The sequence below is a fragment of the Micromys minutus genome (assembly GCF_963924665.1).
Source record: "Micromys minutus genome assembly, chromosome: 7".
Classification (NCBI taxonomy): Eukaryota; Metazoa; Chordata; class Mammalia; order Rodentia; family Muridae; genus Micromys; species Micromys minutus.
Window position 1 is genome coordinate 54,891,602 of NC_137976.1, and position 13,045 is coordinate 54,904,646.

Here is a 13,045-nt window from a genome sequence, read left to right on the forward strand (position 1 = left end):
GCCCAAGTAAAGGGCATAGATTATATCATTTTGCTTACATTAAATGTCTAGAACAGTAAGGCTTGTAGCACAGAGATAAGCACATGTCGGGCTAGGGTGAGGAATGAGGACCACTCTTGCTCATATATTTGAACACTTGATCCCCAGTTGCTGAAACTGTTTGGGAAGGTTTAGAAGGTGTGCTCTTGTTGGAAGAAGTATGTCACTGGTGGTAGGCTTTGAAGTTTCAAAAGCCTACGCTATTACCAATCTCTTTCCCACTGTCTCATGCTTGTAGGTCAGATATTAGCTCTCAGCTGCTACTCTACTACCAGGCTGTCTGTGTTCCTGCTGTCATACTGCCTGTCATGCTGGCCATGGACTCTGACCCTCTGGATCCATGAGCCTTAATTAAATGTTTTCTTTTACATGTTGCTTTGGTTGTGGTATTTTTTTTTCTTGACAAATATAAGCAATTGAAAACTAATTAAGACAGTTACTAATGAAAGCCTGTGAGTGACCATGAAATAGAACTAAAACAACACTTATTAAATGCCTTTTTCACTTGACACTACCTAAAACTGCAGAGAAATTGGAACTTTCTTGCTCTGTTCCCAGAAGCAGTCTTTTCACAACAATTCTGAGATGCCCAAAAATCAGAACACTTTAAAATAAACATAGCTGTTACCCACAAATTTAAATTTTAAGATTATTTTTAACAAAGAAATAATGAGTAGTTAAAATCCTAATGTACATGTATGCTTTCTGCAGCATTATTATAATGAGATTTTTAATGACCTGAATTTTTCAGTCATTATTTCAAGTTCATAGAGCAGAATACAATGTGTCCATTAAAATTATATTGCAAATCAGCAGTTATCTCTCTGAGTTTTATGTGCATGTTCATGTGGGTGTGTGCACAAGCACATGAGGGTGCACATGCTTGTAGAGTCCAGGGGTGGACACTGAATGCTTTCCTTGATCACTTTCTGTCTTAGTTTTTTAAGACAAGGTATCATTTAAACCGGAGATCACTGGTTGACCAGATGGCTGCCCAGTGAGCTCCAGGCTCCACCTCCCTCTGTCCTCCTGTACTGAGTCACAGATAGTTGCTGCCACACTTGGTTTTTTATGTGGGTACTGGGGATCTCAAACTTGAGTCCTTCTTCATACATGGGAGGCAGCTTAGCAACTGAGCCATCTCCCCAGGCCCATTTGGGCCATTTCTAAGTTAAAAAACCTGGTGTTGGAGACAAAGTGTGGCACTAGTCCTATGGAGTGCAAAGAAAGGAGCCAGAAAAGTGAGACTTGCATGTGCTTGGTTCATGCTAGAACTGTTGATAGCATGGAGACATCTCTAAATAGGCCTCAAAGGAATTCACTACTACAAAATGGTCTGTGTTTTCCACTGAGTCGGAGGTAAAAGGAAATGAGGGTGATAATTCTTTTATCATAGCTATACGTCGGTTCTGTCATCAGACTAATAAAACTATGAATATTAATTGCAGAAAATTATTTAGAGCAGCCCTTACAGAGAGACAAACTTCTTATAACTGGAGCTTCCACCACATGCTTTCTGCTTCCTTTTCAAGCATGACTTAGGCAGCAATCATGTTTTTCCAAGACCAAGGAGAACACATTCACCCTAAACCTCCCAAACAAGAAAATTCATTTCTCATCCAGTACCACTCTGGTTTGTCTGGGTGAGGAAATGTGGTTTGCAAGGAACAAAACACAAAAAAAAGCAATGTCAGGCTTTTTTCCTAGTCTTTAGCTTCCAGTGTGTGTGTGTCTGTGTGTGTGAACATGTGTGTGATGTATTTGTGTTGTGTGTGAGGGAGTGTGTTATAAAAATGGTGACCATAAGAGGGGAAAAAGAGCTCTTAATGGAGGAGGGAAGGGAAGGGATATTTTCATGGACCTGCTTTTATGTAGCTTCATTTTTAACCATTGTGTAGAATTGTATTATGAATTATTCTAGTCACCTAAGCATACTCTGCAACACTGAAGAGGAAGAAGGCAAGGAGAGAGACATGGACATCCCACGCTGTTCCCTTTCAAACAATAACTGCCTCCCATTGTCAGTCTTGCTCAGGAAATGAACTCAGCTATGGACTTCTGTTCCCCAGGGTACCCTGACCTAAAGACATAGGTCCCCAAGGCAGCCAGTGCAGGGCCCAGACAGGGTATCATCCGCAAAGCTGCCAGTGTGTAGTCCGAGGTCCCACCTACACTGCGCTCACGTTTCCATGCTCGTGTATCTCAGGGTACTTGCTAATGAGCACATTGCATGCATACACCCTTGAGTAAGAAGTGCCTGTGGTGAGAAGGTGCTAAGCTATGAGGACCTCCCAATCCACCCATAGAAGTGCTCAGACCCTTTTAATATCGCTGTCCTTACCATCCCTCAGCATCAGACTGAACTAGCCGTGTGTTGCTATTTTCCCATTAAAAGCAATACTCTTCATGCTGTGTATACATTACTCCGTGGTCCTGAAGGAAGGGACCGAGAGAAAGGAAGGGCAGAGTTAGACATCAAAGCATTATTTGAGCCTCTCTCTTCATTTGCATTTCTCTGTCTGGGTTTCCAACTTCTCCTTTATTAGTCGCTGAGCCACTCGCTGAATGTATATTACTGTCCCCTCGAATAGAGCCTGCAGTTACAGAAACTGAGCCTGGCCCTGACCCTGCGCAAGAAAGGAGCATTAGCAGGGTTCTTTAACAAGCATGGGCCTAATGTTAATGATCCGATCAAGCTAAGGTACATCAGTTAAACACACACACACACACACACACACACACACACATAAAACTAAACCAAACCTGCTTGCATTCAAGGAGAAAAGCCGAACCCTCCATCAGAGATGTACATTGCAAAGCAGCAGAGATGTGCCCACAGTCCTTCCTGCTCAGCCACCGCAGAGGCAGGTTCAGGCAGCATCAGGCTCCTCCCACGTGAGATGCCTCCACCCAATCACAGACGACCCTTCCCTGGAATTTGAGCATCAGGAGTACTGTGGGGTAGAAAAGCACCTAGGGCTGGTGCCTGTTGCAGAGTGAGTCTGTGCAACTTCAAGAAGAGAAGGCAGAAGAGACCAGGCAGCCAGTGTGAGTACAAAATCCTCTCAGAGCAACCCACTGGTTCTCTCTACTCTCCTGGGAGCAAGGACATGGGTTTTAATGGAAGGGGTCATACACTGTAACACTGTAACGGTAGAGGCTGTCCCTTTTGTAGTTTGAGATCTTGTAACTCTTCTGGAAAAATTTTCTTTGGCTGCTTATTTGTCCCTTTGCCTGACAAAGTTTCCTGTTTTTGTCAGAAATCATTCTGGTCTGACAAGCCTTTAAAAAGACTCTGTGGGAGGCAGTTTCTTCACGGGTCTTCCCCGAAAACAGTTCTGCTTAATCAGTATGTGGGCTAGAATAAGTCAACCAATTAGTATTATCTAATCAAGGCCACTTTTACAGGACCAATCTTTACTGTTCACTGATCAGTTGATCCACCAGGTTATAAATAAATGTATTCTTGTCTTAATATTTTTACATAAATTGTTTCAAGTAACACCAGTATTATTAGATATTTATATTTTTGTGATTGTGGTTGTAAGCCTAAATTGTCATCTCTTATTAGCTTTAGGCATTTTTAAGAACAGTTTTTGTTTTTTTTTTTACTAATTTTAAGGTCTTTATAAAAGCCAAGGCGATACTAATAGATCATTTCATGCTCAGTAAAACAGATAAGTACAGCAGGAAGGAAGGCAATCATTTCATGCCTGGAGATTATTTTCCTCATATAGCTAACATGGACGCTGTGTTTCTTCTAGTTCCTTGAGAAAGTCGTTCTCCTTTTGATTAATCTTCCCAATAAGTATAAAAAACGCTTTGTGTGTGCTTACAGTTTTGCTCTCTGCTGTACGAGGCTTTGAAAAATCAACTTGCCTCTGCTTTTTAACTACCCAAAGAGACTCAGAAACATTTAGATTGCATGAGACGTTGTTAAGCAGGAAGAACAAATGAAATGCCAGATATTTTTTCTTTCTTTTTTCACTCTTGCATACATTCTGAACCACCGTGTGAATCAGCTCCAGAATCTACTGGACCCTCCTCTGCAGTCTGGGACCTGATGGCTCTGCAGGCTACTCACAAGCCTGATGGGCCATGGCTACCCATCAGGAACAGAGCCCATGCTGTTTGTCTTTCTCTTTCACTCCACCTACCCCCCACCTTTCCTCCCTCCCATGTTCTTAATCCAAACTTCTCTAGCATGAGTTTGAGGTGTGGTTTGTATATTCTTTCATGCAAGAAACTGAACGTGAAAAGGCAATCCCGTGGCGGGTAGGTGAGACTCGCCTCACTTCTGCTTTGAACATGAGTTTGTCTAGTGAGCAATTGTTTTTCAACTTATTCAGCATGTCAGGAGATATCAACACCCTGGATATGAATAACTTCATAAGCAAACAAACCTAATGAAGGTACAAGAAAAGAAAAAAGGAAGAAAGAAATACACATTTAACCTCTTCTGAAAGTCAAGATCCTCCCAGGGTGTTGAGTGACTGCACTAAGTCATGGAGGTGCGGGGTCACTGGGGAGTTCTTTCATAGGGTGGAGCTCACAAGGGATACTCATTTGCACGAAAACACTTAAGGTGAGGCATACAGTTAGTGACACAGCTATCTCGCTGTTCTCTGTTCCTTGACACTTAAATGGAAGTCACCTCACCATGTCTACTTCCTTTCTAGTAGTCAGGTAAATAAACTTCACATATATGAGGAAATTGTTATGTGAGAATAAAAGGTTTGTGAGAATCACAAACCAGCCCCTAGTACTGATGCTAAATGGAAGGCAAGACAACAAGACATAGCACATCTCTGTGTCTATCCAGAGAGAAAAAACTAATCCCCATGTACTGTCTTCCTTCCCCCATCCCTCTCCCCCTCCCTCTCCTTCTCTCCCTCACTCCATCTCTCTCCACTTCCCCCTCTCCCTCTCTTTCTCTCTCCCCACTCCCTCTCTCTCTCTCCCTCACCCTCCCTCTCTCTCTCTCCCTCCCCCTCTCTCCCTCACTCCATCTCTTTCTCCCTCCCTCTCTTTTTCTGTTTTGTTTTATGTTTTGAAACAGGGCCTCTCAAAATGTATCCCAGATTGACCTCAAACTCAGAGGTCTCATCTCTTGGCCCCGTTGTGATGGAATTACATGACATGTGTCATCACACCTGGCCTCTGAGTCTCCAAGTTTGAATAGGGAGGTTTGTCTTTTTAAGCCCTACTTTTATTTGGACTCTGTCTCCCTCTAAAGAGCAGTGTGAAGAGAGAGCTAATAAACTCATGGTGAGGCATTGCCATTGGTGGCTTATGAGACGCATCTTGAGTCTCCTGGATGTTTTTGTATTTTAACCAGAAGCAAAGAAATGATTTTATAACTGAGGTGCCTCCTAAATTAGAGGGGAGTTAGGGAAAGACTGAGCAGGAGGAGGTGGTGGAAGGCTTTCTCCTGGTGGCTTCGTATACAAGGTTCCCTAACTGTAAAATAAAAGTCAGATCAATGCCAAGCCTCTTAATTTTTAACATAAATGGGAACAATGTCTTATCTTGAAAAGAAGAAATATTAGGGCCAGCAAGATGGCTCATCAGGTAAACAGTTGCCTAGTAAGATGGTGACTTATTCTTAGTTCTTAGGGCCCATGGTGAAAGGAGAGAAATAACTCCCACAAGCTGTCCTCTGACCTCCACAGATAAGCAATAACATGCACATGCCATGTTCACACACACACACACACACACACACACACACACACACCTCACCTATGCAGTACACATTCAATAATATTTTTTTAATTAAAGATCTTATTGGTGACAAACTATAAAGCTGGCTTTTGAGTCAGGAAAGTTGGAATTGAAATCTGTTTAAAGCACTGATAATCTGGAATAAGTCACTACCCCTCTCTGGCTCTTGGCTTCCTCATGTTTACAGTGAAGAAATGACTGCAGAGCTCTTAAGTTAACAGCCAAACTGAAGAATCCATTACACCATGAATGAGCTCGAAGTTTGGAACAAAGACACCTTGATTCTTCCCTAATTAAATATCTTCTTAGTGATATAAAAATAACCAAGAGTATAATCACTGACTTGAAGTTGTAACAACCTGGGTGCTTATAGTTTGTTTTTTTAATACTATTCTTCATCAAAATTGGCTTTTTAAAAAATGCACACAATCTGTTCAGAATGATGTCACACAAGCATGAGTAAAGGAAAGAAGCAGGCTAGGTGGCTTTGTCAGATGCCAGTAGGGAAGAAAGGTTAAGTCTGCACAGCCACTAAGAAGGCATAACACTCATCTTGGCTAAGAGCAGAAAGGAGTAGAGACAAAGGAAGCATAATCCCAGACAGGGGCAGTTGGGTAAAAGGTTCAGTGGGCACAAATAAGAGGAAAATTCACAAAGCAGTGACGAAGAGAAACCAGGAAATACCAGGAGGAGCAGGAAGACTGAGTGCTGTGTTGAATAGAGCTAAGAAGTTTCCCAGTCTCTCTCCGGTTGACTAGAAGACAGAATGGCTAGACCTGGCTAATATTACACACACACACACACACACACACACACACACACACACACACACACACCACGGGGGGTGGGGGCATCGCTCTGTCTACAAGAACCAAAATGCCTAAGGGTTCTTAACTTCAACTGCAACAGAACAGGAATCTTGGTTTGAAAAGATCCCTGGCAACAGAGACTGCAGAACAAGAGGAAGAATGGGGCAGTGTAACACAGAAGATGCTTGTGTCTAACAAGATGTCCCTAGGGTTCTCCTTCAAATTAAGCCAGTGGTTCTGAACCTTCCTAATGCTGTGATCCTACAACTCGGTTCCTCATGTATTGGTGACCCCCAACCATAAAATTACCTTCATTGCAACTGTAATTGGGGGCTGTTATGAATCTTAATGTAAATGTTTTTGAAAATAAACATCTGCCAAGGAGATCTCAAGCCCCCAGGTTGAGAACTACTGAATTAAGGCCTCAGGGAGCCCTGAAAAGTCAACAAAGTCAGAACTGTGTTTGGGACATTGGGTCTTAACATCAAATAAATAGTTGGCCGTTAAAGAGCTATTTATGTTGTGGACCACTAAGTGTTGGTAGACTGAAATGAAACAATTATGTAGATCACTTAGCTTACTTTTGTACTAAAAACTAAGTCCTACTATACAGATCAGAATAGTACCTACATTTTAAGAAAAGTTATTAAGTGAAAACACTCAAAATCACCTATTCTGATGGCTAATTTTTTTCAAATTAGGAAATATCTGCATTCTTTGATTGAGGCTTCAGTGTGTGTTTTTGTAGTAAATGTTTGTGCTCTGAAGAATAAGTCGAGAGCCTCTGCTTTAGGGCGTTTACTTCAAACGCATGGGTAGAGTTAACACAGAGTTAGTGAATGCATTTGAGTCAGACATCAAGAGCTATCAGTGGGAGTTGGAAGAAAAAGGTCAAAGGGCTTGAGAGTCATCAGAAAACAGCACTTTAGCTTCTATTGAAGATACAAATCTACCCAAATTAAAATATTACTCAAGGTTTTCTTTGAAGAAGAAGGTTCTCCAAGAAATAAAATTCTTAGGACACACAAGGGTGCATGTATACACGCACAGTGTGTGTGTGTGTGTGTGTGTGTGTGTGTGTGTGTGTGTGTGTGTGGTGTGTATGTGTGTATGTGTGTATGTGTGTGTGTGTGTGTGTGTGTGTGTGTGTGTGTGAGAGAGAGAGAGAGAGAGAGAGAGAGAGAGAGAGAGAGGCTCTATTGAGAGAAGGAGTTTGATCTTAAAGAACTAGATTGCTAGATTGTATGATTTTGGCTACCAGTACATCTGACATCTACACAGTAGGTCGGCAGTCTCAGACTCAGAGATGAGTTGATCGTGCAGATTGAAAACTCAGACCAGTTAGAACAAACTGCTGTTTGCACTTTCGGCTTTCCAATGACTAGAGAAGGCTCTCCATGAGACAGAGGCTGAGTTACTTTACTCAAAATCTACAGATGCGGTAGTATGCACCTTTAACCCCAGCTTTTAGGGAGCATGGGGAGTGAAAGGTTTATTTTAAAAGTTATGAATGCCATGGATGGACAGGGACAGCAGCGTGCTGGAGGCCCAGACAGACAGCATGGCAGGGTCTCTGAAGGAGGAATCAGGGACCGAATGGCAGAAGTATGGCCTATTTTGATACCTATCTCAAAATGGAAGAGCTCTCGAGGTACAAGCCTGAAGCCATGCTCTCTGGAAGGAAGTAGAGAAGGCGGTGGGGAACAGGATGTGTAGTCACCAGTACCTGTCTTTGATATAAACTCACTTCCCAGGTGAGAAGTCAGGGCCTCGCAGACTGTCCCTGTACGGTCCCTGGGAGTTCCGTCAGCCTGAGTGGTCGTTCAGTGAGGAAAAAATGCAGAGAGAGAAAGCAAGCATCCCTATGCAACAGAAACCCTGAAGTTAGGTCTCCACCACCGCAGTCTGAGTCAGAGGTCTCAGCAATGGCCAGTGCACAGAGGCAACAGTTAACTAGGCAGGAATGCTGATGGAATGTGCAGACACCCTCCCTCTGGACAGACGTGCAACTCGGTACCTGATACCAGCCACACCCCAGCACAGCTAGGAGGCTTTTTCCCTTTTCCCAGGGAGAGTTTTACTTCTTATAGCCATGTATGGAAACAAGAAGATGTACAAAAGGGAACCCATGGGTATGAGGCCTCCAGTGTCCTATGCCCATCAGGTGAGAGGAAGTGGATGTGAGGTTGATTCTCCTTGACCTAGGAATTTGTGATGGTCATTAGTACCTCTGTCCAATGGTCTCTGGGTATTAAATATAACCATAACCCAAGACCCTCTCCTTTCCAAATATTTCCTGGTAATCATTAACAATCTCTTGTTTGTAAACAGTCTTAGTATTTGAGGATCATAGTCCCTAGTCCCATGAAACAAGTTGTATTCTACCCATTTTAAAAATAAGGAAATAGACAGATAATAAGAAGGTTGGGCATTGCTCAGAGTAACTGTTGATAGGGAAACTTGACTTTGAATTTGGCTTCCCAGCGCCAAGTCTAGCATGTTCACCATCAGACCACAGCTACCGCACTAACAGGAAGCCTGCATCTGGCTTCTCTTGACATTTACAGCTGAGAGAGAGGTGCCACAAATATCAAGTTAATCTAAACAAGAGAGAGGCGGCATTGTGGCACCCTTGAGAAGCCGAGATGGGAAAAGCCCAAGTTTGAGGTCAGTCAGTTTGTGCAAGACCCTACCTTTACAAAACAAAACACAGATGTCTGAGGAAATGCTGGCAAACACTCATCTCCCACTGGCTTCATAGCACACCCTTCACTTCCAGAAAGTAGAAGGGGGAGCTGTAAGTTTGGAAAACATCTGTACAGTCTCCTGGGTAATAGTGGAAAAATATTAGTATGTTAATGCTCTGTGGAAAGGCTAAGAAACTAGGGAAGGGTGTGGAGTGAAGCCTGGTGTTCCTGACCTTCTCAAAGAACAGTTCTTCTGTACAGAGAATATGTATGTGTTCTCTTTACTCCCAGGTTGGCAAAGAAGCTGGGCCTCTTTTCCTACTTAAAGTGTTAGCGTTGTGTCAGAATTGCTAAACTCTGGTGCTAAACAACCAGGAGTCAGGCTGACATGGATCTGACTCTGGGTCCTGGGCTTTCTGACATCACCCCCTTGAGCAAATGAGTCTCTCTAGCTTCTTTTCTTCACTGTCAAGATGGAAGGAATCAGATTATCAGGCTAGATCCTTAAGAAGTGTGCAATCCATGAAGCATCAGCTCTAGGGATAGACAGACAAAACCTACATGATAACACCACCATGGATGGGAGAAGCCCCACCCCTAGATGAAGAGCAGCCAATGACTGCTAAGAAAGAGAAAGCCCCCTGTGGGGAGTGTACATGGGCTAGCCCCCAAGTGATCAGCCCTAAATACATGTTCATAAGAATAACACAAAATAGGCTCAGTAGGGGTGTGTGTGCATATGTGTTTGCATGCATGTATGTGTATACATGTATGTGTGTGTGTGAGGCAGTAATAATTATAGAAGGGGTCATAAATTTGAAAGGCACCAAGTAGACACAAGAAGGATTAGAGGAGAGAGGGTGAGGGCACATGGTTATTTAGGTATAGTACTCATGCATTAAATTTTTCAAAAATATAAAACATTTAAAATCTTAAAAGAAATGCAACCCAGCTAATATGGATTTTTACCCAGTGACTCTCATTTTAGACTTCTGAACCCAAACTGTCAGCTATTATCTGTGTAAGATGGAGGAAATCTGTTACTATAACAATAAGAAACAAGCCCAGAATTTTGGCAAAAATACCCATTTATCAGGTCTTGTTGAGAAGATGAACAAAGGTGCCAACCCAGAATGGAGATAGTACTGAGGTGGCGTAGGTGGCAGCTTTCATTCTTGTGGGTCACTTTTGGGAAATGGGTATGGCTTTCAAAACAAAACAAAACTATTTTAGTTTTAATGATGTGCATGCATGAGCACACAGGTGCCCTTGGAGGCCAGAAGAGAGCATTGGATGCCATGAAGTCACAGGCAAGTGTGGGCTGCCCAACTCGGGTGCTGAGAACTGGACTTGGGTCACCTGACAACACAGCAGTCAGTCTCAACTGCTGACCCATCTCTCCAGCACCCAGGCAAGCATGGCTTCGTAAGACACTATTTGAAAAGAGTTGGGAAGAGGTAGCAAATTCAGAACACCTTGTGGTGCAATTCTTCCTCAAGCTACCGACACACAGGCCACTGTCTATCACAGTAGGCTCCTCCCATGTTTTTCTTGCCTAAATCAGCCTCTTGCTTACCTCCTCCCGTCTCTCCAGACTGATGTACATTTCCTATCCAATCCCGACTCTCAGCGTGCTCTTTTCCACCTGATCTTAACCAGGATGCTAAACAATTAGCACCCACTTCTAAAACTCAGTGACATCTAAAAAAGCAGTCAGCTCTGTGCCAACATCCCTTGCTTGGGATTCCTTCAACTTCTAGAGCAGCAGAGACCCCTTGTTGAACATCTACCTGGATCTTTTTTCTCCGCATCTCCCAGAACCCCCCTTTCTTAGCACTGGCCCTAGTTAATTTTCCTTTAAAATGCTTAGTGTCATAGTCTCACTTTTGATTCCCTGAAAGAAGAAATAATCTCCTCTCTGTTCTTTGTGCCATGCCCCAAACAGGTCCAGAACTGTACAATGACGGTCAGTAACTGGCCTCTCTGGATAGTTGTCCTTTACACAGTGTGTCTTTATTATCTGAATGTCTATCTTTCAAAGTCTGTTTATTTGTGTGTCTAGTTTAGGGAGCAGCCCAACTGGTCAGGATTAATGCCCCTGCATGCCAATAATGAATTTTACAATGTAACTGACCCGGCTCTACTGGTTACACTGACAGAGCCTTCTAGGCACTGTGAACGAGTTACCCCAGATAAATAAATGGCATTTCTAATCAGAAATTCCACAGGCGAGGGGGGTCAGAAGACAGTGTAACAAGGGCTCAGACTCTTCTGTTCCTTTGACAAACACTGACAGAATGTATGTGCCGAACTCTGAGTCAAAAGGCACTCATGCGTTTTAACTTTTTAAATTCCCACAGCCTTCAAGGTGGAAAGAAATGGGGAAATATTTAGGGATGTTTAAATTACTTAGGTTATTAAACTACTTAGGTTACTCGAATTCGGTCATTAATATATGCCTTAAAGCATATCTTATAGCAATAGAGTTAACATTTGTCAGGGCCTGAGTCATATAAAAGATGAAGGCTGAAGGAGCCTCAGCAGTTAAGAGCACAAACTGTTCTTCTAAAGGGCCTGAGTTCACTGCCCAGCACCCAAATCAGGTGACTCACAACAGCCCATAACTTTAGCTCCAGGGGATCTGAGGCCTCTGTCCTACACAGGCATCCACACACACTCAGCATGCACTAACACAGAGACAAAAAGCACATGGTTTTAAAAAGAAAGAAAGGGAGGGAGGGAAAGAGGGTGGGAAGGAGGGAGGGAGGGAGAGAGGGAAAGAATGACGGATGAAAGGACAGAAGGACGGAAAGGAAAAATAAAACAACAAAAAGCAAGACATGCCTCCCACAAACCAGGAGTTCAGCCAAACTGGCTAACTTGGTGTCTGATCTTAACTTTGTGCTTCTGAATCTATCCCTTCTCACTTCCCCTTTCCTCAGAAAGTCTACCACTCATCCCACAATCCTCCTCCACATCCTACCTCTACTCTCCTGATCCGAACACTGACTCTATAACCCATTAAGCTGAAGCCTTTTCCACTCAGACCCCAAGTCATATATTTAGACATCCACTTATGCATTCTAACAACTTGAGACCTTAGCCTCTCTCCTAGCACGGAGTCCTAGACTGTAACCATCTTCCTCATCTTCACATACCTCGACGTGCAAATTGTATCATTTAATACCCTTCGACCTAGGGTTTCAGTTGGCTAGCTAATTAAACAATGAAGTGTTGGGGGATGTGAGCAATTTCTCTCAACATGTCTCAAGTGCTAAAGCCACAAAGGATTCACCCAAGCATCCAAGATTGTGCCCCTTCCAGAGAATCCCACAGGAGGCAAAGAGGTTCCTGTTTAGTTGGATCTAGCATAAAGTTCATAAATAGCTTCTAACAACCAGTGTAAGCTTCAAGGAAGAGTGTGGGCCCTCGATTCACACAGACCAAAGATGCCCCCAAATCTGCCATTTCTGTCTGTGTCTCCTCAAAGTCACTTTACCGGTTAGTTAGACTTTGATTCCCTGGTGAATAAAAGAGTCTCTTCCTCTCCCAGAATGTTGTTCTAGTTGGGTTCTGAGACTCTATTATGTACATGAAGTTTCTAGAAGAGTGCATTGGAGAGCTACACATCCCTCTTTTCTCTGCGTATGTCTCATGCAAGAAGGAACTTCACTGTGTACAACCTGTGTTCTTTAGCATAATAAAACAGTTAACATTAACCCACAGGCCAAAATGTCCTCAGTCAACGTTCTTAGTTTCCCTATGGTTGCATTTGGCCTTGCTCAA